Source organism: Mauremys mutica, chromosome 1 (genome assembly GCF_020497125.1).
Source record: "Mauremys mutica isolate MM-2020 ecotype Southern chromosome 1, ASM2049712v1, whole genome shotgun sequence".
NCBI classification, from domain to species: Eukaryota; Metazoa; Chordata; order Testudines; family Geoemydidae; genus Mauremys; species Mauremys mutica.
The window spans coordinates 273,418,192-273,446,176 of NC_059072.1; the positions used below are offsets into that span (position 1 = coordinate 273,418,192).

At 40.6% G+C, this 27,985-nt stretch overlaps 1 long non-coding RNA gene across 1 annotated transcript; it reads left to right on the forward strand.

The window, feature by feature from the left end:
* The first annotated feature begins 10,738 nt into the window (after window positions 1–10,738).
* Window positions 10,739–27,328, forward strand: LOC123369712. The gene is made up of 4 exons (XR_006579126.1): window positions 10,739–10,873; window positions 24,747–24,839; window positions 26,955–27,050; window positions 27,129–27,328. It is a non-coding gene; the product is annotated as an uncharacterized LOC123369712 (long non-coding RNA).
* Window positions 27,329–27,985: the final 657 nt, after the last annotated feature.

The following is a 27,985-nucleotide window of genomic DNA, read 5'->3' on the forward strand; positions in this document are numbered from 1 at the left end:
TTTCTAAATAAGAATAACTGAATGAGTCTAGAGAGCAAAGATCAGGCTGTTACCAGCTTCAGGAATTTGTCCCTCCCCCCAGAATTCAGAAGCAACTTGCTTCTGCAGTAAGTGTTGGGCTGCTGTGGCACAATTTTGGCCTTGTCTTCACTAGGGAAACATGGCAACTAACATGTTATGCAATCCCAATGAAGACAAGGCAGTTGTTGTTTTACCATGTTTGTAGGCCTAGGTAAACCCAAGGCTCCCCCTTCAGATTTATTTTCACCTGCTCACAGATGTGGAAATTACAAACTGCCTTTTGTTCAGTATAGCTGACCCAAGTATGATAATTCCACTTCCTGGAAACTTTCAAGATTTTTAAATTTTTCATTCTGCACTGGAACAAAAATAAAACCTTTCAAACGTTTTCATGCAAAATGGAATGGTGTCTGTTTTCAGATGGAAAACTAAAAAAAAGTGTGTTGTATCCTAACCACCAGCCTATAGAGTGTGAGAAAGTGAGTCCTCTCCCCACCTTCTCAATGAAAAAATCATAAAACAGGTAGTCTCTGCAAGTGGTTTCAGCTTCAGCAAAATTTTATTTTGGTGAATATATTTCAGTCAGCTCTTGTCTTCACTAGGATTTTGCCATTTTTTGTAATATGGATACATCCTTTTTCTCTAAACTAATACATTATAATCAGTCTGACATTTCTGTTCAGACACTTCTAACTAGACCTGAGCAAAATTGAGAGTTTCCATCTCATGAGATGTTGACATTTCAACAGTGTTCTTTTTTTGTCCTGAAATAGGACAAAATGTTGAAACTTTCAGTGGAATGGAAATTCTGAACATTTTTTTTAAAATTTGGAAATGTCAAAACATTTCATTTCAACATGTTTGGTCAAAGTGAAACATTTTGATATTCCTGAATTATAAATATTATTTTCAGTCTGCTGAACCACTTTTCAACCTCTAACTCCCATAAGGCAATTGGGAAATACAGTTGGTTTCAGACTCCATTCTTTTGTATGGCCCTTGCTTCCTGGCTGGAATGCATCTCCTATAATACACCCATTCCTGCGATTCCCATGATGCACCACACAGAGAAGATAGATTGCATTAAGGCACATGTAGCCCTCCAGGGAACATGGGCCATGTGGGAGAACTGGAGCCAGAACTACAACTCCCCTAAGGCAATCAATATGTGCTAGATGTAGTATAGTTACTTTTTTAACAGATTCAAACCAAAACATTTTGGTGCAAAAACCAAAATATTCTGATTCTGATCAAATTGACCTCAAGTGGAATATTTCACTTTGATGTCCTGATAGAAAAGTTAACATTTTTGGCTAAATCAAAATTTATGGAAAAATTTAATCTGGAATCCATTCTGCTGGAAAACTCCAGACCAGCTCTAGTTCTAACTAATAGCACACAGTGACTTTGACCTGATCATGTGAGAGTTAATTAATCCTTTAGTCACTGCATTAATTGTTGTTCAAAGCCGTTTATTCTCCTGTTATGCAAAATATTGTTTGTAAGTGTAAAAAAAAAAAATGTAGATACCAAATTAGACTCTCTGGGTAAATCTACATTGCGATAAAAGACACAGAGCACCCAGGTTCAGAGCCTGGGTTAGTTGGCTCAGGCTGCTGAAGTAAAAACAGCAATGTAGACATTTGGGATTGAGCTGGAGCTCTGGCTGTGAAACCCACTTCTTTGTGGGTTCCCAGAGCCAGGGCTCCAGCCCAAGTCTGAACTTTACACTCCTGTTCTTAAAGCAGCAGCCTCAGCACCATGAGCCCAAGTTAACAGACCTGAGTGAGCTGCAGCCATACTGAAAGTCCTTTATTGCAGAGTAGAGAAACCCCCCAGAATTTTTATGTTCTCTTGTCAAGTCTCAGTTGGGCTGTTTTCCTCTAACAGAATCTGTATTCCATGCATGGATTGACTGAAACACTTAATAAACCGTCTGAAGCACTGCATTGTCCTAAAGTGAGGGTAAATAGTCTCAAAATCAACTCCAGCTTCATTTTGAAGGAGTTTCCGAAGTTTCAGTAGGATAAGATTTGATCCTTTACAGACAATAACTGAACTACAGTATGTCTGTTTCATCGTTTATGATCGCAAGATATGACAGAGGATCAAGATTTTTTTTTAAATCTTATCCCACATCCTTTTTCTCCTTTGTAATGTCTGTCTAACACTTGCTGTTTAGGGAAGTTTATTCAATCAGATTTTTTTTCTTTCAATTTTTTTTGGGGGGGTGCTTTTCTGCTTGAGGTCTTAAGACACGAAAATAGATTATGAAATAGTATTTCAAACAACACCTCAGCTGGGCTTTTCTATAACATATTGCTGTTTTCACAGATTCATAGGCCAGAAGGGAACACTATGATGATCTCTCTTTAGTCTGTCCTCTTGTATAACACAGGCTATAGGACTTCCCTAAATTATTCCCTGTTTGAACTAGAGCAGATCTTTTAGAGAAAAAAAAACCACAACACCTAATTGTGGCGAATCCACCACAACCCTTGACAAACTGTTCCAGTAGTTACTTACCCTCACTGTTAGAAATGTCCTTTTTATTTCCAGTCTGAATGAAAGGGCACAGCCCATGACCCTGTTGTGATCTGAACACAAAACCTTCTGATCTGGAGTCAATGCGCTCTTGTGGATTAGTAAATAAGAAAGCAAAACACCAACAACTTAGTTACATATTGCCTCATTGACATACTTGAGTTCTTACAGTTATTTGATGCAAAATAGTGAGCAATTGTTTTAATTAAAAAAGTCTTAAATGCCTCATATGTAAATAGAATACCATCATTAGTTCCAGCCTCTTTTGGAAGTTCATATGCAGTAAACTAACTTCTCAAACTTTGTTTTGCTGGACGTATTACTCATTAAAAATAAAGGAGCATAAGTCAGTGCCAAATCTGGTGCATTACTTCTCATCAGTGTATCTGCTGTTTTGAGGAATGTTACTCTTCTTTCATTGTAAAATCAATATTACTTTGCCATGGTTTCTGAACCCATTTTCAAGGATGGGAGGGATGCACCATTGAGTACACTGTGGGTGTACTGGCAAACATCACAGTGTGCACTCATCAGCTATGTTCTGATACCATTTGACCCTCCCCTCTCCAGTGTTTAAAGACAGAGCTCGTTGTACTCAACTGAAGATCCTTGTTTCTGTTGGAGCTGAAGTCACTGAGGAGCAGGTCAAGGGGCTAAGACTTAGACTTGATATTGCGATGAAAGACAATGAAAAGGTAGCAGCACAGAGGTCCTTTGCTAACCAAGAAAGTCACGAAGAGCTGAAATCATTAGGAGCTGGGCTAAATGAGGGAACCTCAGAATGCAGCATCACAGAGGTGGCAGGGAGCAGCAAGCAGCAGCAGTGAGAACAGTGTCAGTCTGTCAGATGACAGCACCAGAGATAAAAGCAGCAGCAACAGCAGCAGCAGAAATATCAGCAAGCAGCAGTGAGCCAGTTGCAGAGGTGGTGGCAGCAGTGGAGGTATTGCTCTACTCCAGAGGTGGACCCATGTGAATTTACTTTTGAACTCTGGGTCTTCATTGACTCAGCAGAACCATCAGTAGGGTGCAGTGGAGGGAAAGGGGAATGGTGGGTTAAAGGGACATTTGTTTGGACTTTCACATGGCGAGGTGGGAAACTGAGGCAAAGGACATGGCCCAACATACTGTGGGATGGATGTTTGCTTCTGGTTACATGATTTTGAAAGTGGCTGTGGTGTTTTCCCAAGTTCATGCTGGGTTCCTTTTCCTTTTTAATAAAAGTTGTCTTTTATTTCTACACAGACTCAATGCTTGCAAGAGGAGAAGTATTGCCTCTTAGAGGTGCCCCGGGTTGTTTAATTTTCCCAGATTAGTGGATGGAAACTGGTTCTGGTCTGTATTGTTAAGAGGAAACCCTAGATATTGAATCTAACCCTTCTTGCTGCCACCTCTGTCTGGCAGAAGGGTTACACTTATGCAGTAATTTCTGCAAAAACTAACGGTGATATGCCATTTGCTAAGACACACTTGCTGCACTCCTGGGCTAACTATTCTGTGAATTGTTTTTCAACACCTTCTTTCATAGCACAAAGCTGGGGTTTGCCTTTCAATATTGTTTGACATGATCTGTGTTACAATGACATCTAGATAACTATTTACCTTGCTATTTTCTGCTTTTTTTCTTCTTTTTTATGCAATCTCCAATCTTTCTTTGGTATAGGATTTAACTACACACCTTACTGACTCTGTCTATACAGCCTCTCTGAAACCATAAAAATTATAGCCCTGGTATCTATTTCCTGTTTAGCTACATAATAACAAATCATTACTGCACAAAATGAGGAGATGAAGCATTTTCTCTAAGTCAAATTATATATAATTTTAAAATGTCTGCAACTCTAGCATTGTCTTTCCAATTTCTTCAGTGATTATACTCTACTCCAGTATATAGTTTTGTTTGTGATTCCTGTGCTGCTGTCTGGTGTCCTTGGCTCCCACCTCTTGCACCACATCCTAGACAATTCTCACAGTTTTGCCTTCTAACAGTGAACAAATTACTCTTGTGGAATCAATGGGGACTGTCCCCAAGACACCTCTGTGGAAAGCAAAACACTGCACTGTTTCTTTACTGATTAGCTGGAAACAGTTTACTTTCAAACTATCATCTTCTGTTTTGTCATAGCAAAAATCTAACCTGAATCCACAGCCAAGGCCAAAATTGCAGACTGCAGCATGTGGTATTTGCCTACCATTAACAAACCTGATTTCCTACTTCTAGAATTCTGTGATCAATTTTGTTATCATAGGCATAAAACTCTCATCTTTGCCATTACAATAAAATTCTTCTGTCACAACACAGGCATTTCAATGTATCTTCCTAAGGCACTGAGGTTTCATTTCCTTTTAGATCTGGTCCTCTATGATATTAAAAGGAATACTAGGAGTCCATTGACTGTTCCTAACATCCTTATCAACAAAACTTCTCTTCTGCAAAGTGTATCATGAACTACCAACTTGGATTTCCTTAACATTGCTTCACTTTTATTACACGCAGACTATTAAGGGATTTAGAAAGCAAAAAAAAACATTACCAACTTTTACCAACTCCTATAATGCCTGCCCTTGTGCAGAAACTCTCAAACCGATGTTATGTGCAACAGTCTTCAATCTAAGGACCTGACCATAGAAATAATAGAATCACAGGGTTGGAAGGGACCTCAGGAGGTCATCTAGTCCAACGCCCTTCTCAAAGCAGGGCCAATCCCCAACTAAATCATCCCAGCCAGGGCTTTGTCAAGCCTGACCTTAAAAACCTCTAAGGAAAGAGATTCCATCACCTCCCTAGGTAACCCATTTCAGTGCTTCACCACCCACCTAGTGAAAAAGTTTTTCCTAATATCCAACCTAAACCTCCCCCACTGCAACTTGAGAGCATTACTCCTTGTTCTGTCATCTGCTACCACTGAGAACAGTCTAGATCCATCCTCTTTGGAACCCCCTTTCAGGTAGTTGAATGCAGCTATCAAATCCCCCTTCATTCTTCTCTTCTGCAGACTAAATAATCCCAATTTCCTCAGTCTCTCCTCATAAATCATGTGCTCCAGCCCCCTAATAATTTTTGTTGCCCTCTGTTGGACTCTTTCCAATTTTTCGACATCCTTCTTGTAGTGTGGGGCCCAAAACTGGACATAGTCCTCCAGATGAGGCCTCACCAATGTCAAATAGAGGGCAATGATCATGTCCCTCGATCTGCTGGCAATACCCCTACTTATACAGCCCAAAATGCAGTTAGCCTTCTTGGCAACAAGGGCACACTGTTGACTCATATCCAACTTCTCATCCACTGTAACCCCTAGGTCCTTTTCTGCAGAACTGCTGCCTAGCTATTCGGTCCCTAGTCTGTAACAGTGAATGGGATTCTTCCGTCCTAAGTGCAGGACTCTGCACTTGTCCTTGTTGAACCTCATCAGGTTTCTTTTGGCCCAATCCTCTAATTTGTGTAGGTCCCTCTGTATCCTATTCCTACTCTCCAGCGTATCTACCACTCCTCCCAGTTTAGTGTCATCTGCAAACTTGCTGAGGGTGTAATCCAGCCCATTCTCCAGTTCATTAATGAAGATATTGAACAAAACCGGTCCCAGGACCGACCCTTGGGGCACTGCGCTTGATACCAGCTGCCAACTAGACATGAAGCCATTGATCACTACCAGATGAGCCCCACAATCTAGCCAGCTTCCTATCCACCTAATAGTCCATTCTTCCAGCCCATACCTCTTTAACTTGCTGGCAAGAATACTGTGGGAGACCGTATCAAACGCTTTGCTAAAGTCAAGGAATAACATGTCCACTGCTTTTCCCTCATCCACAGAACCAGTTACATCATAGAAGGCAATTAGGTTACTTAGGCATGACTTACCCTTGGTGACATCCATGCTGACTGTTCCGATCACTTTCCTTTCCTTGAAGTGCTTCAGAATTGATTCTTTGAGGACCTGCTCCATGATTTTTCCAGGGACTGAGTTGAGGCTCACTGGCCTGTAGTTTCCCGGATCCTCCTCCTTCCTGATGCTATGAGGCTTAGCCCCCGTGCACAAAAAAAAGGAAGGGAAAAGGGGGATTGATGGATGAGCTGCAATCCCTTTGCAGTGGCATGCCCCCAGCATAAGAGATGTTCTGCAGAGACCTTAATTCTCATCAGACCTGAGCCATGCCACCCCCTTTTCACTACAAGAGTGGCCTCTATGGGTAGTAGCTCTGTGCCCTCTCTTTGGGCGACCCCTATGCATGTCTTTTAGATCGTCTGGAGTTAGATGAAACTATGTCATGATGGAAAAGGGAGGAGCTTGGGATTATTCATGACCTTGTGATTCTGAACTCTTGCAAATGGTCATAGGGGAATCTGAAGCAGGGTGCAATGTAGAGTTGTCTTGAGGGTCGCCCATGTCAGCACTTTGACCCAAACTGGCCCTGAGCAGACCTTTTACACCAGCCATAGTGTGTGCACAGGCATGACTATGGCTTATTGTGAACTAATTCATCCTTTAATTGAACTAACTGAATGCACAAATCACATCTAATTTGTACTTCCCGTCCTAAAGAGATAATCTTGTTTAGTAACTTATCCTACCTGTACATTACTCTAGGAATATTTTTGTAAATTTAAATGCCTCTCTTGCTTCACCATACATACCAATGGTGGACAACTCTGCAGCCCATGCTGCGTTCCACAGCTCCAATTGGCGGGGAACAGTGAACCGCGGCCACTGGAAGCTGTGGGCGGACAGTCAATGTAAAGAAACTGTCTCCCGGCCTCGTGTGGGCCGCAGGTTGCCCACCACTGATCTATACTCTGGGGGGGGGGATGTAAAATGCAGAACGCATAGGAATGCCAAAGGACCATTTATTATTATAATCATTATTCTGCTTTATTAATGTGATCCGTGATACAAGATCCAAATGATCAGAAATTTCCTATTCTGTAAGAAAACTTTTTTTCTTTTGTGTTTTTCATCTTGTAAATGCTTGTCAGTAACCAAAACTGTATCCAGGGGCGGCTCTAGCAATTTCGCCGCCCCAAGCATGGCGGCACGCCGCGGGGGGCGCTCTGCCGGTTGCCGGTCCCGTGGCTCCGGTGGACCTCCCGCAGGCATGCCTGCAGAGGGTCCGCTGGTCCCGCGGCTCCGGTGGAGCATCCACAGGCATGCCTGTGGGAGGTCCACCGGAGCCGCGGGACCAGCGGACCTTCCGCAGGCACGCCTGCGGGAGGTCCACTGGAGCCGCCTGCCATCCTCCCGGCGACCGGGAGAGCGCCCCCCGTGGCATGCTGCCCCAAACACGCACTTAGCGTGCTGGGGCCTGGAGCCGGCCCTGACTGTATCACGGTCAAAGCTTGCTGTTATGGGTCTTCTCTGAGTCCAGAAGACCTTTATAAATATCATTTCTTTGTAATGAATTCATAATCTGTAATTCTAGCAGAAGAAAAAAGCAAGCGAGGAAAAAAAAGAAACTAGAAATTAAGGGTACATCTACACTGCACACTCCTTTTGATTGTGTGTAGATTATATAGATGGCCAGGGCCGGTGCAAGGATGTTTCGCGCCCTAGGCAAAACTTCCACCTTGTGCCCTCCCCCCCCGTGCCTCCGCCCTGAGGTGCCCCCCCGCGGCAGCTACCCACTCCACCCTGAGGTGCCCCCCTTGTGGCAACTCCCCACCCCCCCCTCCGCTCTAAGGCACCCCCCCCACCCCAGCTCACCCCTGCTCCATCTCCTCCCCGAGCATGCCATCACTGCTTCACTTCTCCCGCCTCCCAGGCTTGCGGCGCCAATCAGCTTAGATGCCGCATGCCTGGGAGGTGGGAGAAGTGAAGCAGTCACAGAGTGCTCGGGGATGAGGTGGGGCAGGGTTGAGCTGGGGCGCGGAGTTCCCCTGTGTGCTGCCCCCGCTCACTTGCTGCAGGCGGCCCTCCCCACGCTCCCCTGCCCCAGCTCCTTCCGCCTAACTGCTGGCGGCAACCGGGGTGGCTGAAGATCCAGCCGCCGCGGTCGCTGCTGAAGAAAATGGCGCCCCCCAAATCCTAGCACCCTAGGCAACCGCCTAGGTCGCCTAAATGGTTGCACCGGCCCTGTAGATGGCACACCTTGCCTAGTAAGTGTAGATGGTTAACCACTGCTTCGGTGAATAGACTAAAGATATGAGTTAACTCTGTAGGCATGTCGAGAAGTATATGGGATACATACCCACAGTGTTCACTCATATCTTTACTGCCCCATCTACACTGCTTTTTTTAGCAGTGTATTGTCTCACTTCCATGACTCTTTTCCCATCACAGGGAAAGACTCTGGTAGTGAAGAAAGGCTCTGGCAGAGAGGGAGCTGCAGGAGCCTTTCCAAATTGGCTCTCTCCATCCCCAACAGACTTTTTCACTGGCACGTGTAGCTACACACTGCAGCATGGATGGAGCCTGCTTTTCACTGTGGTGTTTAGCTGCATGCACGTACACTACATAAAGCTGCCAATTGTGTGCAGTGTTGCTGTACCTATATTTATCACTAATTGCTTTTCACTAATTTGCAAAGAAAGGGCTAGAGAAAAGTACAGAAAATATTATACTGGTATTTATTTTTTAAAAAACAGCGTTTCAGTGTCATACTGACTAATGCATTCAACTTCACTCATATCATCTTAGAAAGGTCATAGAAACAGAGAAGGACAGCTAAAATGATTACATATTAATGGTAGAGAATTCCATATGAGAAAAGAGTGAAAAGACTAACATTGTTTAGCTTGGAGAGGAGTCAGAGCAGTCTGTCAGAGGCATAAAAACTGATAAATGGAGAAATACTCTTGTATAACCAAACCTATAAAAAAGAACAAGGGGCTATTTGGTGACTTTTAAGAAAAAATTAAAATAGCAAAATGGAATTGCTCATACAGCAACCCGTGGAACTCACTTCTACAGTTCATACCTCACTCTTTTGCACTGATGTGCCACATTATGCACATGGCTGGGTCTCTCACATCAGTGGGTTTGCAGTTATTATCAATTATTATTGTAGCATCTAGAAGTCCCAGTCATGGACCAGGACTTCATTGTGCTAGGCACTGTACAAACAGGACAAAATAACAATTCCTGTCCCAAAGAGCTTACAATCTAAGTTTAAAAGAAGAGACAATAGATGATACAGACAGATGGAAACTATGAGGAAACAGCAAGACAGTATCAATCAGCATGATAGGAAGTAGTCTCTCCATATCAGCAATCTGCTGTCATGTGTTTTGTAGACATCAAAGCAAAGGAAAGTTTTAAAGAAGGTTTTGAAGGAGGATCGTGAATTAGTTTTTGCAGATATTTATGGGGAGCTTCTTCTAGGTGTGTGGGGCAGCATGGGAAAAAGTGCAAAGGTGCTTGTTTGAAAATGTAACAAATAGGCAATAGAGGTAGATATCATGGGCTGAACAGCGGTGGGATTCTACACAATGGGTCTGCAGGACCCATTGCATTATGTTCCAGCTGGTTCTTAGTGAAATCCCACAACTACTCAGATTTCCTGGCCTGCCAAGCTCCACTTCACTTCTTCCCTTCATTCCTCCAAGGAAGGTCATCTATTGCTTTTCCTAGGGTCTCCTCAAGTTCTCACCATCACATCCAGTGCAAGAAATTACTACATGCTTGGCTCCCTCCTCAATCTTCAAAGCCCTACAATAACTCCTTCTGCTTTTTCTACTCACAAGGATGCTGTCTACTCCTCTCCCTTCCTTCCACGGCACTTAAACCTAACCCTATAGCCACTTTCCACATCATGTGCCAGCTGCCACTGATTTCACTATTCCTTCCATTTCTGAATTAAAAAAAAAAAGATTGAATGAGTATAATAAGACTAGCACAGCTGCATAAGGAAAGAAGCCAGATTATTAAAAAATCAGTACTCATGTTTCAGAGAACAAACAGATCGCTAACTAGAGTCATCCAGAATTTCTCTGATGCTATATATTTATGCTTTTTTAAAAAAGTGAAAATTCCCTAGCATAGAAAGTGTCAAGAGGCAGGATACCATCATGGACAAATTCTTGGTGTTCTAATTTGTTTTTTTCCAGTGTTGCACTTATTTGCATTCCTAATGTGTATGTACCTAATTATGTTTGGCAGCTTACAGAAAGGGGACTGTACCCATATCTCATGTGCCTGATATATGCAATGAGCTATAATGAGGCTCTTGCACTGCAGGTCTGATCAGAGTCCTCCAGAATCTTGGGCACAGTAAGCAGAGTGGAGATCATGGGAGAGCTTCTACATTGCCTAATACATCTGAGGCAACTTTATTTCTGACATCCATGAACAGAAAAGTAAAATTCCTTACCTGCCAGGTAGGTGACAAATCATGATGTTAAGTGCTGTCATATTGTGTCGATGAGCCACAATAGGTCGATGGTATCACAATGCAAATATTTCATCTATGTTATGCTATCAGTAGAGGCTCTCCTTCTATTCATTTGAAAACTACCTATACAGACTCTCCAAACTATTTAAAGTTGAGTACCATTGATTTAAAGTATAGCCCTAATCTTGGTTACTCTTTTCATGACTCTCCAGGTGGTGATCCGTTAATTTCTATTAGGAGTATGCCAAAAGTCATTCAAGGTATTTCAATGTCTCTAAATATGAGGTACTGTATTCTACTTGCCAGCTTACAGGTAGCACAAGTTAAATTCTTGGCTTGAGCAAATGAAGTCGTGGCTGTAGGTCAAAATATTAGCGGGGCACTGTAGCCTGTCTCCATGTAGCTGCACAAATGGTAATTAATTAAGGGAACTTTTGGAAGTGCTTGTTAGTGCTCCACTGATCATGCCAGACTATTCAGTATAACTCTGCTTTGCCCCCCTTCCCTCTTCCGCATATGCACACTGGAATATGTACCTTTGAAACACAGCTTGGGGCTCTGTAGCAGGTGCCCTTCATTGAGCCTTTCTCTGGAAGAGCTAATCTCTCACTGACAGCTGTGAATGGTACACATGATCGGTTTGAAAGTATTTTTTATTTTACTCCGATTTTATCTTTTTTTTTTCCATTGAAAGTGGCAGTGTCCCAATGGCAACAGCATCATTAACTATATCTCCAGTTATTGTCCCTGCCAAAAAAGGTGAAAAAATAATGGAAAAAGCAAATATAAGAGTTGTCTATCATTTAAAAAATGGAGCATAATATAACTGACATTGTTGTGCATACAGTAGATGCTTGGAGTCTGATCCTTGTCTCTATAAAAAAGGATATGCAGCTGCACCAATGAGCTGTGACTAAGGATATATGTCATTTGTCTTTTGCCTGGGAGATGGTGGGAAACCATCCAACTTTAGAGTAGTGCACAGTCTGCTTAATCCATGACTGCCTTGTCCCTATTCCTTCAGATGCCCACTAGGACAAGTTTGCTACCTTTTTAGGAGATGAGAATATCTCTGTGTTGGCTCCTTTTATTCTTTGGATTTCAAGAACTTTCAAATGGGTTTTGATTTAGTTTTTGAAAAAATATCTATTGTCTTCCTGGTTTTCTGCAAGACCGCTGAGCCTTATCCACCATGGTTGCTTAATTCAAGTGGTATAGTTGGGGTGCTATTACTGACAGATTTTATCAGCTCATTTGCTAAGCAAGGAGAACATGCTGACAATTTGTATATGAGTAGTTAGATATCTGGTTATTAAACCATCTCTCTGTGCTGGTGTTCTCTTAAAATATCATACACTTCCAATCTCTATTTTGAGGATGGTTATAGAAAAGGTAGTGACTAGTGAATTCAAAATGCACTTGAAACCAATAACATACTGAGTAGTCCCCAGTCTGGGTTCAAACCTTCCTTTTGGAATGAAGACTGAATTTATCAGTGTTATTCATGAGCTTAGTATGATACAATATGCTGTAATAGCATCAGGAGTTGAGGAGCAGACTCCAATTGCCAAGAAAGAGGATTCGCATGCTCCCAAAGCTGGGAGGTTCATGGCCACTGTGCCCATGAAGAGGAGACTAGGGTGATGATGGTCGGGGACTCTCTTCAGAGGGGGACAGAAGCCTCCATGTGATAATCTGATATGACATCCTGGAAGATGTATAGCTTGCCAGGAGTCTGCATCTAAGACATTACATAAAGGTTGTTGTGGGTCATCCTTTCTTCTGACCACTATCCCAGGCAGCTCATCCACGTGGGCACTAATTATACTGCCACATATAACCTCGATCAGATCAACAGTGACCACAGGACTCTGGGAACGAGAGTGAAGGAGTTGGGGGAACAGGTGGTGGTTTCAATCTTTCTCTTAGGTAAGGATAAGGGCCCAATTATTTAGAAAAAGCCGACTAACAAACTCAGAGAAATGGTAGGTAAGGTCACATGGGAAAAAGGAAAAAAATAGACTAGCTGGCAGGTTCTTAAGGGGACCATATTAAAAGGCACAACTGCAAACTAGCTTGATTCAAAGGAAAGACAGCATGGATAAGGAGATCCCATTATGGCTCCATCCAGAGCTATTTAGTGTCCTGAACATCAAAAAAAAATTCCTATAAAAAGTGAAAACATGGATAAAAGTATAGCACGAGCAAAGTCAGAAAGGCTAAGGAACAAAATGGGTTACACCTAGCAAGGGACATAAAAGACAATAACAAGAGGTTCTTTAAATACATTAGGAGCAAGAGAAAGATGAAGGAATGTCTAGGCCCTCTACTTAGCAGGGAAGAAGAACTAAAAATTGATAACATCAAGAAAGCTGAGACGTGTAATGTCTTCTCAAAAAAGGTTAATGGTTACCAGAAAATCAACACAATTAACATTAACAAGGGGGGAGGAATACAAGCCAAAACAGAGAAAGAACAGGTTACAGAATAGTTATATAAGTTAGATGTGTTCAAATCGGCAATGTCTGATGAAATTCATTCTGGAGGACTTAAGGAACTAACTGAAGCAATCTCAGAACAATTAGCAACTATCTTTGAGAACTAACTGGGGACAGATGAGGTCCAGAGGACTGGAGAAGTACAAACATAGTACCTATCTTTAAAAAGGGGAACAAAGAGGCCTGGTATTATAGATCAGGCAGCTTATCTTCAATATCTGGAAAGATACTGGAACAAATTATTAAACAATCAATTTGTAAGCTACTGGGGAATGATAGAGTTATAAGAAATAGTTAGCATAGATTTGTCAAGAACAAATCATGGCAAAACAACTTTGACAGGATTACAGGCCTACGAGATGGGGGCGGAGTAATAGATATGACAGATCTTGATTTTAGTAAAGCTTTTGACTCATTCCCAAATGACATTCCTATAAGCAAACTAGGTAAATGTGGTCTAGATGAAATCACTATCAGGTGGGTGCACATCTGGTTGAAAGACCCTACTGAAAGAGCAGTTATCAGTGGTGAGCTATCAAACTGAAGGACAAATCTAGTGGTGCTACACAGGGATAAGTCCTTCATTCAGTACTAGTCAATATTTTCATTAATGACTTGGATAATGGAGTGGAGTATATGCTTATAAATATGCAGATGATACCAAGCCAGGAGGGGTGGCAAGCACTTTGAAGGACGGGATTGGAATTCAAAAGAACCTTCATAAATTGGAGAACTGGTCCAAAATCAACAGATTAAAGTCAGTAAAGATAACAGTGAAGTACTTTGTTGAGTAGGGAAAAATCAAATACACAAATACAAAATGGGGAATAACTGCCCAAGTAGTACTACTGTTGAAAAGGATCTGAGTATTATAGTAGATCACAAACTGAATATGTGCCAACAATGTGATCCAGCTACAAAAAAAAGGCTAATATCATTCTGGAGTGTGTAAACAACAGTGTTGTATGTAAGACACAGGAGGTAATAGTCCTACTCTACTTGGCACTGGTAAGTCCTCAGCTTGAGTACTGTGTCCAATTCTGGGAACCACACTTAAGAAAGATTTGGACAAATTTAAGTGAGTCCAGAGCAGAACAACACAAATTATAAAAGGTTTATACACTCTGACCCATCAGGAAAGGTTAAAATAACTGAGCATGTTTAATTTTGAGAAAATATTATTTAGATTCAGTAGGACAAGAAATAATGGTCTTGCTCTGCAGCAATGGAGTTTTTGGGTAGATATTTTTAAAAAAACCTATCTTACTATAAGAGTAGTTAAGATCTGGAACAGACTTCTATTTTGTGGAATCCCCATCATTGGAAGTTTTTAATAACAGGTTGGACAAACACTTGTCAGGGATAGTCGGTTTACTTTGTTAGTGCCGGGGGCTGGATTCGATGACTTCGAGGTCCATGTGAGACTTCCATTTCTGTGATCCTATGATCTCCTATGGGGTTTAGATTGGGGTCAGCAGGACAATTTGGTCACACTGGATTTGTTATATTTTCATTAGAAATAAACATACTATCTCAAATCCAATCCTTGACATGTTCAAATGTATCTGGATTAGATTTAAAGTATGTTTTGGGACTGAGGCTGATCTAGGATGAGCTTTAGATTCAACCATTTAAGGTTGCAATCTTGTATTTCTTTCACATCCAAAATTGCTATTGACTTCAAGGAATTTAGGCTCTGTATAAGAACATAAGAACGGCCGTACCGGGTCAGGCCAAAGGTCCATCTAGCCCAGTATCTGTCTACCGACAGTGGCCAATGCCAGGTGCCCCAGAGGGAGTGAACCTAACAGGCAATGATCAAGTGATCTCTCTCCTGCCATCCATCTCCATCCTCTGATGAACAGAGGCTAGGGACACCATTCTTTACCCATCCTGGCTAATAGCCATTTATGGACTTAATCTCCATGCATTTATCCAGTTCTCTTTTAAACACTGCTATAGTCCTAGCCTTCACAACCTCCTCAGGTAAGGAGTTCCACAAGTTGACTGTGTGCTGCGTGAAGAAGAACTTCCTTTTATTTGTTTTAAACCTGCCTATTAATTTCATTTGGTGACCCCTAGTTCTTGTATTATAGGAATAAGTAAGTAACTTTTCCTTATCCACTTTCTCAACATCACTCATGATTTTATATACCTCTATCATATCCTCCCTTAGTCTCCTCTTTTCCAAGCTGAAGAGTCCTAGCCTCTTTAATCTTTCCTCATATGGGACCCTCTCCAAACCCCTAATCATTTTAGTTGCCCTTTTCTGAACCTTTTCTAGTCCTAGAACATCTTTTTTGAGGTGAGGAGACCACATCTGTACACAGTATTCAAGATGTGGGCGTACCATCGATTTATATAAGGGCAATAATATATTCTCAGTCTTATTCTCTATCTCCTTTTTACTGATTCCTAACATCCTGCTGGCTTTTTTGACCGCCTCTGCACACTGCGTGGACATCTTCAGAGAACTATCCACGATGTCTCCAAGATCTTTTTCCTGACTCGTTGTAGCTAAATTAGCCCCCATCATATTGTATGTATAGTTGGGGTTATTTTTTCCAATGTGCATTACTTTACATTTATCCACATTAAATTTCATTTGCCATTTTGTTGCCCAATCACTTAGTTTTGTGAGATCTTTTTGAAGTTCTTCACAATCTGCTTTGGTCTTAACTATCTTGAGTAGTTTAGTATAATCTGCAAACTTTGCCACCTCACTGTTTATATTATATCTATATCTATATATGTGTGTGTGTGTTTTCTGAAAAATAACCAAATATTTATTACAAAGTCTAGATTTATCATTTTCCTAATGATATATGAAAAATAATAATATAACAGATGAGAATGTTAAATGTATTTAGCATTTTTTTCTATTTAGAAGTAATAAAGTCAATGTATAATCAATTAAAAGCTGAAATTTCATTTGATGTTTCCTCTAAGACAGTGGTTCTCAAACTTATTTTTTTTTGCAGACCACTTGAAAATTGCTGAGGGTCTCAACGGACCACTTAATGATCTTTCCAAATGTTGTTTGTACCATTACTAACTATTGTAAAGCACTTTGGATATATAAAAGCTATATATAAAAAAAACAATAATAAACTTTTTTGTTCTACAAATAAAAGCACACAACTCATATTTTAATATCAGTAGTTTTACCTTTCTAATGTGATGGATGTGCTCTTTCTCCTCCACGGTGGATGCCCCTGAGCTGGGGCTGGAAAGGAGGGAGGGTCTCTCCCTCTCTCCCCCATCGCAGCAGTCCCCAAGCTGGGGCTGGAAAAGAGGGGGGTGTCTCTCTCTGGCAGCCGCAGTCCTGGAGCTTGGGAAAGTCATCCCTTTCTACGGCCACTGCAGCCCTGAATATCCCAAATACCCCCACCCCCTCTTCTCACCCCATTTCCCCCTCCCACCTACCTCCTATTCCCCCCAAGGCCACAACTTCACCTTACATGTATGTCTTCTCCAGGGTCCAAGCACCTAATTAATGTAGTCACACATGCACAGCTCCACTAATGAGGCGGGTGGTTGGCCCTTCATTCTCTCATGTGCGGCCACCCAGGAGCTATCCATGGACCACATGAATAGAGCTCATGGACCACAGGCTGGTTCGTGGACCATAGTTTGAGAACCACTGATCTAAGATTAACCTAAATAAAGAAGCACAGAAATTAAATAATATGCCCCTATATCAGGGATCGACAACCTTTGGCACGCGGCTCGCCATGGTAAGCACCCTGGTGAGATGGGATAGTTTGTATACCTGCCACATCTGCAGGTTTGGCCAATCACGGCTCCCACTTGCTGCGGTTCCCCGCTCCAGGGCAAAGGGGGCTGCAGGAAATGGCACCGGCTGAGGGATGTGCTGGCTGCCACTTCCCACTGCCCCCATTGGCCTGAGACGGTGAACCGCAGTCAATTGGAACCACGATCGGCCAAACCTGTGGATGCAGCAGGTAAACAAACTGGCCAGGCCCGCCAGGGTGCTTACCCTGGTGAGCCACGTGTCAAAGGTTGCCGATCCCTGCCCTATATAATGTCTTAATTTTGGACAGTATTTGTTTTATGGCTTTTTATTTCCTTATGTATTCCAGATGTCAAAATTGAAACCTTATTTAAGTATTTTTCTTAAAACAAGTATTCATATTTATGAGAAAAGATTCAATAACTGCAGGGATATCACTAGCAATTTTGTTTCTGCTAGAAGAAAAAGAGCACCATAATGCTTTAATGAAGTTACGCTAATTTACATTAGCTGAGAATCTGGCCCATTTGTTTCACTCACTCATGTTCTAGAGTAAATCTAGTAGAATTCGCTGAGGACAAGGGTTACCTAGTGCAGTGTTTCTCAAACTGGGGTCGCTGCTTGTGTAGGGAAAGCCCCTGGCAGGCCAGGCCGGTTTGTTTACTTGCCCCGTCCGCAGGTTTGGCCAATCGCGGCTCCCACTAGCCACGGTTCGTGGCTCCAAGACAATGGAGGCTGCTGGAAGTGGCGGCCAGTAAGTCCTTCGGCCCACGCCACTTCTAGCAGCTCCCATTGTCTTGGAGCAGCAAACCGCAGCCAGTGGGAGCCGCGATCGGTTGGACCTGTGGACGGGGCAGGTAAACAAACTGGCCTGGCCCACCAGGGGCTTTCCCTACACAAGCAGCGACCCCAGTTTGAGAAACACTGCACTAGTGGATATATAGGATTTTCAGAACATTTGAGAAGGTCCCTCCCCAAAGGCTCTTAAGCAAAGTAAGCAGTCATGGGTTAAGTGGTCCTCTAATGGATAAGTATCTGGTTAAAAGACTTGAAACAAAGGGTAGGAATAAGTGATCAGTTTTCAAAATGTTCAACATATTCATAAGTGATACAGAAAAGGGTGTAAAAAGTGAGGTGGCAAAGTTTGCAAACAACTTATAATTACTCACAAAAGTTAAGTCCAAATTAGACTGTTAGGAATTACAAAGGGATTTGACAAAAGTGGGTGATTAGGCAGCAAAATGACAAATGAAATTCAATGTTGATAAATGGAAATTAATACACATTGGAAAAAGATAATGCTATCTATACATACAAAAGGATGGGGGTCTAAATTAACTGTTATCACTCAAGGAAGAGATCTTGGAATCATCATGGATCATTTCCCTAAGAACAGCTACTCAATGTACAGCAACAGTCAAAAAAGCTAACAGAAGGTTACGAACCATTAGGGAAGGGATAGATAATACATGGTAATATCATAATGTCACTATATAAATACATGGTATTCCCATACCTTGAACATCCAATGAAATTAGTAGAAAGCAGGTTTAAACCAAGCATAAGGAAGTACCTCTTCAAACAATGCACAATTAACCTGTGAAACTCATTGCCAGGGGATGTTGTGAAGGCCAAAAGTATAATTGGGCTTACAAAAGGATTAGATAAGTTCATGGTCCATCAATGCCTATTAGCCAAGATGGTCAGGGAAGCAGCTCCATGCTCTGGGTGCCCCTAAAACTCCAAATGCCAGAAGCTGGGACCAGATGAGAGAAGATGGATAATTGCCCTGTTCTGTTCATTCCCTCTGAAGCATCTGGCACTGGCCACCAACAGAACACAGGATACTGAGCTAGATGAACCATTGGTCTGACTCAATATGACCATTTTTATGCTCTTAGATATTTAGGATGAAATCCTGGCCCTAGTGAAGTAAATTGTAAAAGTCACATTGGCTTCAATAGGCCTAAAAATCTACTAATTATGAAGATAATTATGAGCTACTGTTTTCAAGCTACCGGTATTAATTCCAATGGACTTCCCTGTTGCCATTCTACTTCCATGGTTTTGTTCCAGGCATAATTACATAAAGTCTTGATTGCAAAATATATCTAGTCAAGGGAGTCCTTCACAGCTTAGTTTAATCTAGACAGAACTATTTTCTGTAACTTTATAGCCATACCCATGTTGCCAGTATTCTTTAATTTACCTTGCAAAGAGTTGTCCGAGGACTCATTTTTCTAGTCATTAAAGCCAACTAATCAATGTCACCCAGTGTAATTGAGCAGTAATCTTTCTTATCTGAATTAACAACCACAGAACTTTAGCTGCTTTTTTTTTAATAAACTCTCAAGGCAAAGTTACAATAAAATGTTAACATATTACCTCGTGCATTATTTAATACTTATTCGGGATCAGGTTAATATTTTCCAGAACCTGGTTTGCTGGCTGGGAATCCCTCCTCCTCTGAATTGGCTAAAGTACATTTCTAAGTACTTATCCTCTTTTTTTCCTCTTCTCTTATCAAGTGATTCATCCCCATCCATTCCCAGCTTCTGGCAAACAGAGGCTAGGGACACCATCCTTGCCCATATTGGCAAATAGCCATTGATGGACCTATCCTCTATGAATTCATCTAGTTCTTTTTTGAACCTTATTATAATCTTGACCTTTACAATATCTTCTGGCAAAAAATTCCACAGGTTTATTGTGCATTGTGTGCAGAAATACTTTCTTTTGTTTGTTTTAAGCATGCTGCCTATTAATTTAAATTGTTAACCCCTAGTTCTTGTGTTATGAGGAGTAAATAACATTTATGTTCTCCACACCAGTCATGATTTTACAGACCTTTATCATATCCATCCTTAGTGTTCACTTTTCCAAGCTGAAAATTCCCAGTCTTATTCATCTCTCCTCATATGGCAGCCGTTCCAGACCCCTAATCATTTTGTTGCTCTTTTCTGAACCTTTTCCAATTACAATATATCTTTTTTTTTTTTTTGAGGTGTGTTGACCACATCTGCACACAGTATTCAAGTTTTAGAACAGGGATCGGCAACCTTTGGAATGCGGCCTGCCAGGGTAAGCCCCCTGGCAGGCCGGGATGGTTTGTTTACCTGCCGCGTCTGCAGGTTCAGCCGATCATGGCTCCCACTAGCCGCAGTTCGCCGCTCCAGGCCAATACTTGTCAGAAGAAGGGAGCCCTTGAGGTATAGGGAAACAACTCCCTCACCCTTGCATGTGGTAAAATTAAAGAAGGAATACATGGAACAACTAAAGTGGCTATGTCTGTTAACAGATTTTCACTTCACAGAGCTTTGAGGTTTTTTTAAGGTAGAGGAATGATTCTGTGGAAATTATTATATATTTCACAGAAGTAGCTACACATTTTCAACTTTTAAAAGTTTCCTAACAAAGTTTTCTGTTTGTTTATTATTTTATATAAAAATCCTTTTGAAACATAAACAAGGTTGGATGCCGCTAATCTTTGAATGTTTAGGACTAAAGAAGATTATTTGCTGTTCATTGAAAAGGAAACCTAATAATATCAGAAATTTCAGAATTTCATATTAACTTTGGATAAGAAGTACCTGTAATTAATTTATATTATACATTTAGAAAAGCAGCATGTACAGCTCATTGTTCCAAATATTTGCTAACTGTTCAGTGCCAACTCATTAGTTTTATGAAGGTTGCTGGAGACAGGGAAGAGTATAAGAAAAAAAAAAAAAAGAACCTGAAGTTATGAAATAAAATAGGCTAAACTTGAACACATGGAAAGAATGTAAAATAGCATGTTAAATATTGTGTCCCCTGGTATGCCTTTTACACTCTTAGGTAATTTTTGTTTCTACCGAGCTTTACTAATATATTCTACTTCCATTAGCTGTCCTCTAGTTTTTTTTGTCTGTTCTTAATATACCAATTTTTAAAAATCTTGACTCATTTCCTCTGCATGGTAGGAACAGTAACCCTTGAGGCTTCTAATGTAATTGGTTGGGTTTTTTTGTTTGTTTGTTTTTTGCCTTTTAAAATCATTTTGCATTTTGTAGACACATTCTTTATGATGATGTGTCAATGATATAAGTTGGCTGATTAGAACAAAAACTTATATTTGAGATGAAAAACACATGATGTCATTTAGTGCAACCACTGCCAATTCTTCATGGTTCACTGACCATCATTTTCCCAGTGCTTTGTCATTCCACATGCTATACCTCTATAGGTATCCTCATTATCTGCAGTGATCCTTTATATTTCCCTATATTTACTATACTCAATTGCTTGAAGTTACAAATACTGAGATTATCTAATGGCAAATCATTTTGATTATATAATGGAACTGGCAAAATTTTAAAGGCCATAACTGTATTGTATATATTTCAGGTTTTAAAAGATAAAAAGAAAATATATGTTTCAGGTCTTCTGTGGATTGCTTGCCTTACCTATTTCTATTTCCTCAAGTCTTTTTCTTCTTCTTCTGATTAAATCCTCTATGATTCTCTGAAATGCCTATGTATTGATTAGTATCCTGTAAATTGGACTATTTTGAACAGTTCAAAGTACGTATTTATGATAATTTAATCCAGGGAGGCTATTGACATCTGAAAATGGTAGGCAAATTTGGCATGCCTCCTCATGAGGTCCGATAGAATGTTCTCCCAAATGTTTTTGGTCATTTTGATGAAAACTGAAGCAACTTTGTCTGAATATGGAAAGAAACAATGTGTATCATGTTAACCATATTTTTAAATATATGTATAACTTGAACATATACATATTTATACATGCTAGAGCAGGCATAGCCCAAGGGCCAAACATTTGGATGGGTATGAACAGAAATCTATCAGGCACTTTTAAAGAAAATGAATGGTGCACTAGTGTCACAGAAGTTGGCTGTCACGAGCACAATCTATAATGTCAAGACTACTGCTGGCTTGCCTGGAAGTAAGCAGCTAGCAGTAACAAATATGGAAACTGCACTGCTTTTAATACTAGGTTAGAGAGGGATGATTTTAAAATGATTATATATGGATATGCACATACAAATTTACATGTAAAGCAATGACGACATGATCTCACTTTACTTAGCAGTATGCAGTGTAGTTGTAGCTGTGTTGGTCTCAGGATCGCTCTACCTTGAATTGTTCCTTAGAATATATGCTAACTACTTACACTAAACAATCTGTTCCATCTTGCATTTAGCTTTGACCCTTTGAATACCTTCTCAAAAGCTTGTGTCTCTCACCAACAGCAGCTGGTCCAATAAAAGATATTGCTTCTCCCACCTTGTCTCTCTAATACCCAATTACTTAGCAGTAGCTCAAGCAAACCTGATGTCTGATGGAAAGAATGAAGCCTCTTTCACAAGTAATTAGGGACACTTGAAAATAGAGGCTAATATTTCCCTGATTTTTGTTGGGCAGCTTGGCACTTCCTGGTTTTTAGCAGACTGAAACAATGCAGGTTAGTTTCTTCTCTTTCCCACTTTACTTTTCTCCACTATAACAATACTGTTTAAAGACAATAAAATCTCCCCTGGAAATAAATGTTCTCTTTACTGTTATAAACATATCATTTTAGATAGATAGATAATTTCTCAAAATTATGGGCCATGGAGTTACTCTGGATTTTCATCAAGAAAACAGGAAGCAGAATTTGACCCTACTTAGGTATCACAAAACTCAGAACTCTGTAGATATATGAATGCTATCTGGCATTGTAGTTAAATCTGAAAAGAAAAGTGAGACTGAATATCATTAATCAGTGGTGAATCTAATCTTCAGAAACTCATGAGATTAAAATGTTAAATCTCATAGTAATGTACCTAACTACTAGGATTATCTTTGTGTTCTCTGAAAATCTCTATAGGAAACTTACTTATTGTTAATTTAGCTATGAAAATTAACCTTTTAAATTGATTTATTTTTATAAGACAGATATGGATTCTGAGATTGAATGCTCAATTATAGTGAATTCCTATTGTATTATTTACTTTATCGACTTTTTATCGTCCTTTATAATCTAAGATCAAATAGGAAATGAGCCTAATAAAGGCAGAATAAATTACCAGAACAACACTTAATGTTATACTATAATATAACATTTTCAGTAAAGCAATTTCCCTTTAATTTTAAATTAACACTTTACTGTCCTGTCATATTGATGTTAATAACTGTCAGATCTGTATTGTGAGACAGATTCATATAACTGAGGAAAGTGGACAGCATGCTTAAAAAAAACCTGTCTATCTAGAGATACTTTGCAAAGCAATACATTGCATTGTACTAGAGACTGACTATGCAGCTGCCATGCACTCAGTAGATGGGAATATTTTCACAGACCCTGTTAATCTACATTGATATTAATTGGGAGGAAAAAGTGTTGACCATGATAATGATGATATATCAGGCTCTTTTCAAAATAAAAGATTTTTCTCTGTTGTTTTTGTTGAGATCATCTCTGCCTTAATACCCAATGAAAAATTGGCAGTAAAACAATTTAATTGAAGCATTTATTTATTTCTTGAAGTGAGAGGTCTAGTGGTGACATCAGTAAATGTGATGTTCTGCACTAACTCCTTCCTCTCATTATACCCCTTTTACTCCCAATGGTTCCTCTGATGTGCCAGGTGTTTAGTTTCTATGGCTTACTGAATCCTGTTGGACAATGAAGGGATCAAGCAAGACCTTAGACATACCAGAAACATCTGACATCTTGGAACAGAACTTCCCATTGTCAAAAATGTTTTCAGTGTAGCAAAGCCTCCAGGATGCACTGTAAACATCAGTCCAGAAAGAAAATGTATTTGAGGGATTCAGAATGCCCCCCCCACACACACACACCAGTCTTTCACTCACTCTCACCCCATGGACTATTCAGTTCTAAAGCTGCAATTTCTCAGCAGAGATGACAGTGGACTTTGATGAGCTGTACAGGCCCATCATGAGCTCCCTATCCCTTTTTAGCAGTTCTTTGGAATCCAGCCATGTAGAGTCAAAGAGATGTTTACTCCAGGCCCTGTTTCACTGGCTTGACTATCCTCAGGATTTGGTTTTCAGGTGGCCCCTGCACCCATGCACTTACATACACATAATCTATTATCTACCACCTGGCACCCAGGTAATAGAAGATCAGGACCCTCTTACATAGTAGACATAACTGAAAATACCCATCACTATCTCTTTAAATGTACTATATTGAAAAGTAGGGCTAAGGCAGGGGTCGGCAACCTTTGGCATGCGGCTTGCCAGGGTAAGCACCCTTGTGGGCCGGGACAGTTTGTTTACCTGTTGCATCAGCAGGTTTGGCCGATCACAGCTCCCACTGGCCGTGGTTTGCCATCCCAGGCCAATGGGGGCTGCGGGAAATGGTGCAGGCGAAGGATGTGCTGGCTGCGGCTTCCCATCACCCTCATTGGCCTGGGACAGTGACCGAGGGCAGTGGGAGCCAGGATCGGCCGAACCTGCCAACGCGGCAGGTAAACAAACTGGCCTGGCCCTCCAGGGTGCTTACCCTGGTGAGCCGCGTGCCAGAGGTTGCCAACCCCTGGGCTAAGGTAATTCTGGTTTTGGTAAAAATAATATACTACTATATTCTACCACCAGCTCTTCAAGAGAAAGTGAGAAGTGGAATTAGGTTGAAGAATGCTATTAGGAGTCAGGAATGAGGAACACCTGGAATTTACCATCCAACACAAGGTATAGTACTATATTACTTGAAAAACCACCATTGTGCTGTTGCATTTCAGCACCATACATTATTTGGAAAGTGAAAAGGTCTTAAACAACATACATCAAGGTTAAGATCTCTCCCTTTGTTCGCACTTTACTATCAGAGCTCTATTCTGCATTTCCTAGTGTATTATTTATAACCACTCTTTAAAACACCTCTTTGGCTCCTGGACTGCTGAGGCTATCATCAAATTGCCATCTCTTGCTGAGTGGTAATTTTCACCTTAAAACAATCAATACAAACTTTCAAATGATATTCCTCATTCTATTTTTTAGAAGTTCCTCTCAATCTATGAACAATGTGATTACACGACTAGATGCCAAATAACATTTACAAGTCTTAAAATAAACTCTATAATAGGGATATAACAAATACATGCAACTCTTTACTGTGAAGACTATCGACGAGATTGTAGAGAACATCCTTTCTGTAGTGACACAGGGTTTAATCAGACTGGGAAGCAAGAGTGACAGCTTGGCCAATGCGTCAGGGACTGAACTGAGGATCTCCAGCACAAAAGAAAAAAGTTTCTAGAGCTTGAAGATATGAGTGGTACAAAGCCTCATCTGTGGGCTGGACTTGTAGAGGGACTTGTAATACAATGGGTTACACAAGAGTAACTCTTGGTCCAGATTGCTGTATGTCCTATGGGGCTTCAGGGGACATAAAGGAACTGTGATAACTTTTTAGGAGAAGAACTGCAGTACAAGCTCCTCATGCAGAGATGAGATGAAGTAGTGTAGGGAAGTTTGGGTTCCATCGTATACCATGCAATTAAAAAGCCTGTTCTTAGATTTGATATTTTGAAAGCTACTTGCCCTCAGTGGGCATAGCCATATAGTGTGCCATGTCAGCTGTCTATAAAAAGAAATACGTGAATGAATTCATAGCACTGGATTATATTGATTGGTTTACAATCAAATATAGTCATGGAACTATTATCTTTTCTGGATGATGCCTCTGGGAATTACCAGGAATCTCTTTAGAACACTTGTCTAGGGATAATGGTCTAGATTTTAAAACTAGAGCCTCCATTTTGTACCTGCAAATAATTGCAGGTGCAATTACGTCTTTAGAAATTTAAATAAACTATGTTATGAGCATAACTGATGAGGCTACAAAAATATAGTAAAACCTGCTTTAGGGATCACCTGTGAAGAGAGATCACCTGTCACGAGTGATTACTTGCAGAGACCACAGAACACCACTGCTTTCTGGTGTGCAAACCTTTGAAGAGGGACCACCTTTTACAAGCGGCCGCTTTTGCTAACTCCCATGAGTGGTCACTCTTGCCAGGTTTTACTGTATATTTACAATGATTTATGACTGCAGTACTTTAGGTGGAAGTATTGACACCTGGTTATGTTGAGCTTTTTATTTGACCTAATGTCTTTAGAGTGCTTTCTGCACATAAACTCATATCCTGTTTACACTGAGGTCAGTAGTGACACTACTACTGATTTCAGGGTGCAGCATCAGACTCCTATGGAGTGCTTGTGTGGTAAAAAATTGTCACTCAAAATCAGTACTCTTTTAATAAAATTCTGGATAGTTTTATTACAATGCTTTCATCAAAAGTGTTACTTTCTGAATTTCAGTCTGCTTTATCTCTGCATATTCACATTGGAGCTAACAAAGTATGAGTTAATGAACTAGTGAAGATGATCCAAGCATGGAGAACTCACGTCAATGAGCTATTCTCAAACTCAAGTCCTAAATCTATTTTCATAAGTGTTTACTTCACTCCTATTTGTCATGTCTTTGCTGCCAAGAAAGTTACTAGATAGATTGCTAGTGACTTGAATAGAAAACAATTTTTATTCATATTATAGCACAACATAAAATGAAGATTGTGCTATAAAGTTAAAGTCATATACGGTACACTTATTTTTGGCTCAAAGTACCAATCAATTCATAGGTGACTTTCCAAGCTGAGAACATGGCAAACAGAAGGCACATTCGTGAGATAAGTATTGTTTGCAAGGCATTTTTTTTAACTGATGAATATTAACAATTTGTCTACACAGGAGTTATTTGCCATAACTAGCCGTTTATTTCTCCATCTCATTTTTATAAATTAGATGAATTATTCACCAGTTCTTTAGCATTTGGGGAAAAAATATTTGAACCCAGTTGTGGACCAGGAACTACACCTAGGAATTTCAAATGCACCTATGGTGAGTTAGGGTACAATGGGATCCCAAACTACATGTATGTGCTTTGCCCTAAAAATATAACACTTTCTGTTTCCCAAGCCCTGCTTTTTTTAGAAGAGGCACCAGAATGATAGATAAATCTTCAAAAAAAATGTTGTCATCAAAGTATTAAGTAGAAGAGCGAAATTCAGAAGGACACTCTTGGTCATCTACTGCATCATCAGACAGCTGAACCAGACTTCTTCCATGATGATGGTATGTTGTCGTAGCAGCTTCTATCTTCTGAGAGCGCAACCCAAGAAAACCAAAGGACCAGCTGGTACCTGGCTTATGCACAGATGAACAAGGCATGGAGTGGGGCTCAAGAAGTCTCTGTCTCTGATATATTATCTTGTGCTGTAGCTGGGCACAGTCACAGTCCACATGTGAGTGCCTGGTCTGCTATCTACTCATGCCTTTGTGTCCCTAAAGGAGACACAAAGAGGCAGAACAGCAGTTCCATTCCCACTCACCAGAGCATCTGGCCAGGTATGTAGAGGTACACATGCACTCCATAATAAGAGTAACAGAGGGTGTGAATGCTTCAAGAAGTATTCTTCATTAGGTATAGTGCACACCAGTGCTCCAGGTGAAGTAGTATAACTCCACAGTGCTCCAACACAGGCCAGCCATTGCATCTCACGGGCAGAGACTGTCATTTACTCTGTTTATACAACATCTAGCACCGTGATGCCCTAAATTGGCCATCCAGGGACAACCTCAATATGAAGTATTTAGTAATAATGCCTCTTATGCCAGTGCCTCTGTGTTAGTCAGGAGGGTTATATGCAGAATGCTTTACCTCTGTAACAATTTAGAAACACTACTTTCACAACACATCCAAGTATCAAATATTTGCTGAATGGAGAATTCATGAATCTTTCCTGAATGAAGATCTTCTAATTGTACATGACATA